General features: G+C 38.7%; 1 pseudogene across 1 annotated transcript; it reads left to right on the top strand.

Moving 5' to 3' along the window:
* Positions 1 to 2,163: 2,163 nt before the first annotated feature.
* LOC308645507 (dnaJ homolog subfamily B member 6-like) lies at positions 2,164 to 3,547 on the top strand (annotated as a pseudogene). The gene has a single exon. The product of its transcript is annotated as a dnaJ homolog subfamily B member 6-like (transcript).
* The last annotated feature ends 7,938 nt before the right edge of the window (positions 3,548 to 11,485 follow it).

Below are 11,485 nucleotides of genomic sequence, written 5' to 3'. Positions count from 1 at the left end.
AAACACCTATATATGAAAAGTTTGATGAATTTTGAGACATTTTCACACCTTTGTGAACATCAGCACAATCAGGCAAAAGAATCCATGCCTCTGCCCACAAGCCTCCTTTGCCTACCCATCAGGACCCAGCAATTATACTTACAAATTGGACATTGAATTTTGTAAATGCATTGTCTTTAAAATACTATCATCAAGTTAAACATGTAAACATCCCTTATATCTCTGCAGATTGACATGTAAGAGCTTGTTATATTTTCTCTTTTTATTTGCTTTTTCTTGAGTGGTGGTACCAGCGATCAAACTCAGGGGCACTTCACCACTGAGCCACATCTCCAGCCCTCTTTTTGTATTTTGAAATAAGATCGCACAGAGTTGCTAGGGCTTCACTTTTGCTAAGGCTGACTTTGAACTCACAATCCTCCTTTTTCAGTCTCCAGAGTAGCTGGGATTACAGGCATGTGCCACCACTCTTGGCTTATTTACTTTTTTAAAAAACTCTTTAATCTTAGACTAATGTAAACTGCACAAATAATAGTATTTAGAAGTTCTGCTTCTAGTGGAAGTAGTAAAAATAAATAGTGTTAAAAGTAAACTTTTTTGCTCTGAGATATTTTTCAAACATTTTCAAATTTCAATACTCGAAAGCCATAGAACATAATAAAATGGTTTTTAATACTTATTTTTTAGTTGTAGATGGACAAAATACCTTTATTTTATTTATGTTTTATGTGATGTTTAGGCTTGAATCCAATGCCTCCACGTGCTAGGCAAGTGCTCTACCTCTGAGCTGCAACCCCATCCCTAAAATGTTTTTTTTTTTTTTTTACTTTTATCATAATATCAAGCCTGGTTGAGAATATAGTGTGCATTTAAAGTCTTCCAGATCAGTAATCTTAGAACTTGCACTTGTGTTTAAATTAATGAAGACAGGAATTATTATAGCCAGATAATATCCCCATTTAAGTGGTTTATTCTTCCTATTAATAACCAATGTTTGCATGCATCCATGCAGTAGTCCACAGATGGCTTTGGTAAATGGATGAGTCCATGCTAGCAGAGCATAAGTCATCATTTCTTGTGATTTCCACATCACCTTCAGGGACCTGGAAGCACAATGAACATACAGTTTTAGTATAGGTTTATTTTCACATCAATGACTTTGTGGAATATTTAAACCATTCATAGTTCTGTAGCTCATTTTATTACTACTTCAACATGCACACTCTAATGATAGATATGATTTTGTGTTATTTCATGTGCTTATTTTTTATTTGTTGTTTTTAGATTTACATGACTGTAGGGTATATTTTGACATATTATACATATATGAGGTACAACCCGTTACAATTTTGATCCCATTTTTGTGGTTGAACATAATGTAGAGTACACTTGTCATTTATTAATATATAAACACAGGGAAGTTATGTCCAATTTATTCTATTATTCTATTGTCTTTCCTATTCTCATTCCTCCTTTCCTTCATTCCCCATTTGTCTAATCCACTTAACTTCAATACTTTCCCTCCCTACTATCCTTTGCTATGGGTTAGCATCCACACATCATAGAGAAAAATTCAATCTTTGGCTTTTTGGTATGAGTTTATTTCTTTTAGAATGATAGTCTCCAGTTCTATCCATTTACCTGCAAATGCCATAATTCCATTTCTCTTTATGGATGAGTAATATCCATTGTGTATGTATATACACAATTTTTTTTTTCCATTGATCTCTTGAGAGGCACCAGTGTTGGTTCCATAGATAGGATATTGTGAAATGAGCTTCTAAAAACATTGATGTGGCTGTAGAATGCTGATTACTGTAGAATGCTGATTTTATGTCTTTTGGGTATATGTTGAGGAGTAAGATAAGTAGGTGGTTCCATTCCATGTTTGCTAAAAAATCTCCATAATGCTTTTCAGAGTGATTGCACCAGTTTCCAGTTCTTATATTATGTTCTTATTTCTATCTGCAATTTTTTCCAAAACATTCATCATTTTATATAATTTGTTTCATGTTGCTTGGTGTAAAGAGTTTAAATATACTGGGTTTACTTCCTGTTTGTTGTTGGAGAAAGAAGAGAAAGGAAAGTGCGAGGAGCCGCTGCCATTGTCACCAGAGAAGCCTTAACACACCCTGAGCACCTGTCTGCCCACCCAGACCTGTCTGCCTCATCATCGGACTTGTTCCAACAATCTGTTAAAACATGGTGGATTGCTATGAAGTGCTAGGCATCCAGAGACATGCCTCACCTGAGGATATCAAAAAGGCATATCGGAAACTTGCACTAAAGTGGCATCCAAATAAAAATCCTGAGAACAAAGAAGAAACAGAGAGGAATTTCAAACAAGTAGCTGAGGCATATGAGGTGTTATCAGATGCTAAAAAACGGGGTATCTATGTCAAGTTTGGCAAAGAAGGCTTAAATGGTGGAGGTGGAGGTGGAAGTCATTTTGACAGTCCATTTGAGTTTGGCTTCACATTCCGGAACCCAGATGATGTCTTCAGGGAATTTTTTGGTGGAAGGGACCCATTTTCCTTCGACTTCTTTGAAGACCCATTTGAAGACATTTTTTGGGAACCGAAGATGTGCCCAAGGAAGCAGAAACCGAGGTGCAAGTTCGTTTTTCTCCTCTTTCCGATGACTTCCATCATTTGAAGGTGGATTTTCTGCATTTGATATAGGATTTACTTCATTTGGGTCACTAGGTCACGGTGGCCTTACTTCATTATCTTCTACATCATTTAGTGGTAGTGGGATGAGTAACTTCAAATCTATATCAACTTCTACCAAAATAGTAAATGGGAGAGAAATCACTACAAAAGAATTGTTGAGAATGGTCAAGAAAGAGTAGAAGTTGAAGAAGATGGCCAGTTAAAGTCCTTAAAGATAAATGGTAGGGAACAGTTGCTACGCTTGGATAACAAGTAATTCAACGTACACATTTACGCATTTAACAGAAAAGTTAAACTATTACAAGCACCATTTGAGGATTAACAGGAACATTTTTTTGGAAGATTTCAGAGGAATTCGACTTTCAGTATAATTGTACCTAATCTAAAGTATTTATAAACAGCTCATCCGTGCCCCTATTTGTCATTGACTTTTGAATTAATTGTTGGGACCACGCAGTAGAACCATTTTTTTTTTTTTGTCTTTAAAATTGTAATCTCTGTCTGCAGTTTGCTTTTTTATTAAGCGTAATCCAAGGTGAGCCTTGACTTTGAGTAGTGCTCGGACAAGATTGTATTCTAACACCAGCATGGATCTGCTTCCCATTGTGTTTGACTTGTGAGCCAAGTAGTGTCAGCCTGCTGTGAGCTAACATTGCCAGGATGCGGCTCCTGTAGAAGTAATTTTTTTTTCAGTATGTAGTAATGAAAGATATTAATGCATTAATGGTAATACATTTCTGGTTTAATATAAATTTAAGGTTGCTCTCTAGTTGTGTATGAATGCTGTCAACTTAGTAAAGTTTTGACAATTGTTTAAATATGTAATGTTAAGCTTAGGTTTAAAAGTCTGGTAAACTGGGTCTTTGTCATTTGCTTAAAAAAAGAAAATAAATGTGAATGTGTTTGGTGCATTTTTTCCTGAAAATAAATAAATAGATAGATAGGTAGATAGATAAATAAATAAATAAATAAATATATTGGATTTATATTTGGCGATAAAATTAGAGAAGAGAATAATCAAAGAAAAAATCTGTATGTGCTGGTGGATTTGGGCACACTCATGAAGAAGAGGAGAATTAAATTTTCTGACCTGTAGTGGAGTAGAGAAAACATTTTTGTCTTGCTCTTTTTGAATTGAAGGGCAAGTGAAGTTTGGCTTATAGAAAGAAACAATCTGCAAGAAATTAACAGTCATTAAAGTTGAGAGACCCATGCGAAGGTGGAGAAATAAATTTTCATTAAAACTAAAGAAAATCAAAAGGGGACCTATATTGCCTATTTTTCACATGTAGATAAATGAAGAAAGAAAGAAAATAATGATTAAATTTTTATATATTAAACTTATGAATTTGAATCACTTGATAATGCACACATTCCATGTGTAAATTTTTAAAAAATAATCTATTAATTAGAAATGTAGTTTTGTGTCCCAATATCTATACTATAACTTTCATAAATATGAAAAATGTTAGATTCCACGATGTACACTATTTCTCTTATCACAGAAAAAAAAAAACACTTAATGCTTGCTTTTTAATCCTGTCTATATTCAATTACAAATTGTGCTGGAGTTAAAAAGTACCAAACTACTATGAGGTGAGTTACATTCCTAAATATGGAAGTTTCTAGGCCCTAGAATGTCACTTGTTTTCTATCTTGGGATCCAGAATTTTCAAAATTATGAAAACATAACTCAACATCTCCAATAATTAGAGAAATGCAAATTAAAAACCACACTGAGATTCAATCCCATTGCTATTTGAATGGCAATTGTCAAGAATACAAGCACAAGTAAATGTTGTCAAGTTTGTGGGAAAACAGTACACTTATTCTTTGCTGGTGGGATTGCAAGTTGATGTAAGCACTCTGGAAAGCAGTATGGAGATTCCTCAGAAAACTTGGAATGGAAAAAACATTTGACCCAGCTATCCCACTCCTCGGTTTATACTCAAGAACTTAAAATCAGCATACTACAGTGATGCAGCCACATCAACATTTATACTAGCTTAATTCACAAGAGCTAAAATAAGCAACCAGCCTAAGCTTTCTTCAACAGATAAATGGAGAAAGAAAATGTGGTATATATACACAATGGAATATTTGTCAATGATAAGGAGAAAAGAAATTATGGTATTTCCCAGTAAATGGATTAAATTGGAGACTATCATGCTAAGTGAAATGAGGCAATCTCAAAAAAAAAAAAAAAAAACAGAGTGGATGTTCTCTCTGATATATGGATGCTAAATTACAATAAGGGCAGGCAGGAAGGAATGGATAGAAGTACTTTTATTAGACAAGGGGGATGAAAGGAAGGGAGGATGTATGAAAATAGGAAATACAGTAGAATTAATCAGGCATTACTTTCCTATGTGCATATATGAATACATGACCAATGTAATTCTACATCATGTACAAGCAGAGAATGGAAAATTATACTCCATTTATGTATAATATGACAAATACATTCTACTGTCACCTTAAAACAAATAAAACAAAAGGAAATAAAAAGTTTTTTTTTTTTTTTAATTCAGAATATAATTTACATTCTCAGTTGGAACCATAGGACTCTTTTGAAATACACTGAATCATAATGAATAAATATGAACAAATGCTGATATGCATGCTGACATTGCATACTTCTCTGCCAGTGCCTAGGAGAAAGTGAATTTTTATCCATGTCTGAAGACATGTGCCTCCGTCCCCTCAGGCAGACATTCCATGTAGCCATTGGTAGCTAAAGTGATGTATGGCTGTGAGTGACAGGTAGTCACAATCCTCAGTCTCACTTGCTGATAATAAGGGTTACAAACATGTGAACTGAGAAAGCTTAAAAACCTAGATGGTACCTGCATACAAATAAGACCAGAAACTTTATGTTCCCCTACTTAACCCTGAACTGAGAAGAATTTATATCAAAGACACCATCCTAAACCTATCTAGGGAGAAGTCAAATGAACTATGCATGAATCCACATGAGGAGTCTTAGGAAAGCAAGAAGGCCATCCTGAGATAATGGAGAGGCCACAAAGGGTCTCACTGGCCTGCCCCTAGGCAGAGGCAGTGTAATGTAGGACTGTCTCAGGGGGTTTGACCAAAGTATCACATGATGATGTGTATGTTCTTGGATCACAGGGGGCAGTATAGACTAGGCAAGATGGGTCAGAAAGTGCCCAGAACTGTAATAAGCCACTTGGCTCTGCCTGATGCTCTCTTGATAGGGCTCAGAGCTGTGACCGCCTGTGGGGAGAAGTGCATGGGGTACTGTATACATGGCATCCATTAAGGACTTCTGAGTGGCAGGCCATTCCCCTCCTCCTGGGCATATGAACAACAGGCCACTTACCCTGTAGGCACAGCCATGGGAATGAGGCCATGTGTTGCAGTCCCTGCACTTGCTCCACAGCCCGCTCCTCGATTGGTCGTTCCAAGGACAGTTAGCAGAAATTGCATTGGTGGCTGCCTGTAATTTGCTTTGCTACTGCCTGAGTTTATATACATGGTAACTGCACAATAAAATCATATCTGCTACCAGTTTGGTATCCAGAGGTCTGAATTAATGAGTCCACAACCACACTCTCCTCTGCCCTTTTCTGTGGAACTTCTCACTGGGGAAGAGAGAGCCCACATAACCTCCCACATCTATGAGCCAACTCAACTCCACCGCTGAACACCAACATGGAATCTTTATGTACAAGAGTCTGAACCAGGATCCAGGGTACAATCGGGAAACCTAGAGAAATCTAATTTGCATGGATAGACACTTCTCTTCTCAGAATATGAAGAGGACAAACAAGAGTCTTGGGGGAACCTCTATTCAGCATCATGAACAGAAGGCAGGGCAAAAGATTACCTTTAACTTGGCCTGGTTCTCTCCTCCTCACATTCCTCCTTTTCAGTGCACAGGTGACATGATATGGAGGAGGGATAGAGTGTGGGAGTCCAATGATATGGGCCCTGATTCTGCTCCTGTTTTTAGACAAACATCACCCTGTGTTTCTGCCACATCTAGGTCATGGGGCCTTGTGCTGACTCAAATGCCTTCATTGTCTGAAACTCGAGGAAAGACAGTCATCATCTCCTTTGCTGGAATCAGCACCAATATTAGGGGTGGCAGGAATGTGTACTGGTACCAACAGCCCCCAGAAATGACCCCAAAGTCCTCATCTAGGATAATAGTAATCAATCCTCAGGGGTCCCTTATCATTTCTCTGGCTCTAAGTATGGCAACTCTGTTTCAATGACCATCACTGATCCCTGGCCTGAGGAACAGGCTGACTGTTTCTGTCAGTCTTATGACAATAGCTTCTATGTTTGCACAGTGCTTCAGGTTCATCGGGAAGTAAGAGAATCCCTTCTCCATATTTCAGGAGGGCAAACACTCAGCAGCTTTGCTCAGAGATGCTCTCTGGCTTCTTCTGCTAGCACTACTATAGGCCCAGCTGAAGCTATAGGCACTTCTTTGAGTGAGAAGCCTCTTGTACTCTGTCCTCAGAGTCCATAAAAGCAGCATGTCTCTAGGAAAATGTCTCTGTATAAACATAAATTTGTGTTCCTCTCTAGCTTGAAGAGCTGAACAGGATTCTCTCACCTCTTTGACCTGAAATTCAGGTGTTGAATCATCCAGTGGAACTCTGATCATCTCAGATTTGACCTCTGATGGGGAATTCTGTGGTTCCATCCTTCAGTCTTCCCTAATTCCTCTATTTCTAGAATGTGTCTTCTTCTCTTTAGCCTTCATTGTTTATGTCTGTTACACATGATTTAGCCTAATTTTATATAAATTTTCTAATATTGCCACAGTCTGGCTGGACAAAATAACCAGGGGGCAAGTGACAAGGAACTTGTGAAGGTTGATGCAGTGGGGGCCGTTTATTATAGGACAGGAGGGGTATATATACATAACTGAATACACAGCTTAACTTAATTAACATAAACCAGATACAGCAGTCAACCAATAAGGAATCATCATCTTAATGATTACACACAGCTTAACTTAATTGACGTAATCTAGACACAGCAGTCAGTCATTCAGGAATCTATCATCTTAATGGCTTGCTGGCATTACTTCACAAACCACTCCCTCTGGCAAAGTGCCAGGCACCATCTTGACTTGTTTACAACCCTAAAATCTCCCCCTTTTGTTTAATTTAAATAACAAGTATGTGGCTTAGGGACCGTGCCTATTTTAGGTTGTCCAATACTACATATGGTCCTTACCCGTCATTGGATGAGTTCACCTCAAGGCGTCAGCCTCCTGTCTTAGGTTGGTACCATTGTAATTGGATCTTACCTGTCTTTGACTACCGGCCCAACACACTCAGCCACACTTGTGGATAAGGATCATAGTGGTTTTTACACAAACACCATAAATAATCTGCTACAAGCAGAAGGGGAGGATACAAAATGTCAGGGTACCAAGCCAATTGATGGCTACAAGTAAGAAGCCCTTGGAAAATTTGTACCACAGATGACACCATCAGGAAAGATACCCCGGTACTACCACAATTTGTTGCATCAACAGATAGTTCACAATGCATATAAGTAACACATAGTCCAGGTAAATCATAGTCCAGGTAAGTTCAAAGCTCAATAGATTAATTAAATCACAGTCCAGGTAAGTTCACAGTCCAGATAAATTCTGAAGGCACCTAGCTTAGGTTCACAGTCCAGGTAAGTTCTGCAGGCAGCTAGCTTGATCTGAAGGCTTGTCTGGTTCTCAGCAACACTGGAAATTCTTCCACCCTCATCCTCACTGGTACTGGGAGGAAGGGAGGAACTCTGGCAATGATGACTAAAGAAAATCCTGTAGTATTCCAGCAGGCACTAAGAAAACAACCTTCTGAACAATTTAGTTGAAATAGGCCTTAATGGTGCTCATTATTCATTAGCCTCCAGGTGTGGGAGAACCACTGTAGTTATTGACATTGGAAACAACCAAACTTCAGGGATGCCAGACACGTCTTCTGCCTGGCTGCAGTGTCCTGGGCAGCCCCAGATGGCCCCAGGGAGTGTCCCGGACTCAAACTGCCACTGGGCACAGGAAGAGCCTGTGAGACTGTGCCTCTAGGTCTTGATTTGGGCTCATTGCAGTAGCATCCTGCTCCCTGGGCAGGGGGTGCGGGGAAGAGCCAGCTGCTGCCTGGAAAGTCTGCACCACAACCGATTTTCGTATGCGGCAACCACCGCATGCACTGCTTCACGAATCCTCTGGTGATGAAAAGTATTTAGTAGTAGCCTTTTGCAATTCCTTTCTTGATAGTCCTTCCTCCTCTGAACTTTCTTCCTCTTCCTGACTAGAGTTCCTGGGCCCTTATCAATGTATGCCCTAACTGTTCTTGGTTCCGCTGGGGTGCTTCCTTACCTTAGTAATTTACTTCTCACCCCTTCAATATTTTCGTCACAAAGACAATACAAACACCAAGACAAAACAAGACACAAACATGCTGCATCAATCTTCTCCATTTTCTCCAACTGGACATTCTCCCTCTCACCCTATCTGCCTAGGGACAAGCAGATTTGCTCCTGTCCTATCTATTCTAGGGACAGGCAGCTTTTCCTCGTCACTTTCCCCGGAGTGTCCCAGCAAACTAACCAGGGGGTGACGAGGAACTTGTGAAGATTGATACAGCAGGAGTGGGAGCCGTTTATTGTAGGACAGGAGGGGTATATATATGAATACACAGCTTAACTTAATAATTAACATAAACTAAATACAGCAGTAAACCAACCAATAAGGAATCATCATCTTAATGATTACACACAGCTTAACTTAATTGACATAATCTAGACACAGCAGTCAGTCATTCAGGAATCTATCATCTTAATGGCTTGCTGGCATTACTTCACAAACCACTCCTTCTGGCAAAGTGCCAGGCACCATCTTGACTTGTTTACAACCCTAATATAATATGAAATATTTGATAGAATATAAAACACACATAAGTGAAAACTTTAAATAATTTTGAGATATTTTTACACCTTTGTGAACATTAGCACAATAAGGCAAAAAAATTGATGCCCTGCCCATAATCTTCTTTGGCCTTTGGGAATCCTCCCTCTATCTCTGCTCACAGTATCTCTCAGGCAACCACTGACCCTCTCTGTGCCTGTTGGTTGAGTTTCCTTTTATATTTGGATACTCATAGCAGATATTCCTTCTTGAGTGGTTTCTTCCACTCTATAAGATCCCTTTGAGAGCCTTCCATGTTGTGTGGAATTTCTCTTGATTCTCCTGAGGACAGCACATCATGATCTGATCCTTGTTTTTTATTTTTTTCTGTGTTGACAGACACTTTTCTCTGACTACATATGTATTAAAATTTTTCACTACATCAGTATAGATAGCAATATAATGCAGGCTTATTTGTATTCACTGTATTATTGACCTCCTGATCTAAAATATTTTCTTCAAAAATCCATGGAAAACAATCAGAAATATGGTTCTTTTGTCATCTTCTCACTGTACACTGGGCTCAGCATCATCTAATTGTGCCTGTGGGCATGTCTAGCTGAACCTTACCTCTCCTCACTTTGGAGAATAAATGTCCTAATACAGGGCTTGTGGTGGGACTGAGAAAAAAAACTAGGGAGATGACATGCATTATTCTTAGGGACTTACTTGGAAGCAGAAGATCATTGGGAGGGAAAGGCTTTTGCCCTGTGTGCTCAAGTCAGAGTTTTGAGGGTATCTCTTACATTGCCAGGAAATCTGCAACTGAAACACATTTCCTGAACCCCATTTGAGAATGAGAATAATACTAAGAAAATAGTATCATCTTCATAATCTGGTAGTAAGGGCTGACACATCAGAGAAGTCAGGACAGGTACAGGTGGTGAAGGTGTGGATTTCCAGTAGTGTCTAGGTTGTGAAATGTACATGAGAAAAGATTCAAAAGACATTTTGGTATATTTCCTGCCTGTGGAGCATACAAATCATGTTTCTGAATTTCAATGAGTTAAATGAGAAAAGAGTGACTTTCATATTTTCCTCTTAATCCCATGTCACCTGAGATTCCCAGTGATTATTACCAATATCTGACAAATACATCATCTTTCAAGGAGATGTGATAGGATATCAAAGGTGGATGACAAAAATGGCAAGATCTTTAATCCCTTCAGGGACAAAAAGTGGAATTAGGTAGTTGCAGCTAAGAGAAAAAAAAATTTAACAAATCCAGGTGGTCTGAATGCCACCCCGTTTGCTATGTTTTTGTGTATTATCTCACTGTAACCCCTACTAGAAGGCATACAAGGGACATATATTTAGGCCCAAATTGTCTCTTGCAGATTTGGCACACAGTAGTCAAATTTTTGAAAAAAATGCTCTCATAATAGTGTGGCCAGGGTGAAATGAGTACTGGTTCATCCAGAGCTTGCTCTGTACTAAAAACTAGCTGGAGGTAAAGGTCAAGTGAGTGCTTATTTTTTGCACCTGGACATAAGGTGAACATTAGTGAAGCTAGCTAGCCAGGAAAACTTGACTACTACCCATGAAAACCACAAGAAGATCCTTGTGCAAACTCAACAGTAAGTCTATTTGAATGAATCCTAGAGATCTGCTCTGAGTGAGCTAGTGGGTAGGATTCAGCTCTCACTGTCAAGGACCAAGTTTGATTTCTGGTCAGGAAACTATTTATTTCAATGGCTCTGGTGGTGCATGACTATAATCCCAGATACAGGAGCCTGAGACATTGAGATAACCATTTGGAGGTAAGCTTCAACAACTGAGGAACAACCAGTCCCCAAAATAAAAAATAAACAAAATAATAACAACAACAAATTACCACAGAGAAGCAATTCATCCTAATAATCAA

The sequence above is a fragment of the Spermophilus citellus genome (genome assembly GCF_964194105.1).
Source record: "Spermophilus citellus genome assembly, chromosome: 3".
Taxonomy (NCBI): Eukaryota; Metazoa; Chordata; class Mammalia; order Rodentia; family Sciuridae; genus Spermophilus; species Spermophilus citellus.
This window is presented reverse-complemented; position numbering and strand designations above follow the sequence as displayed.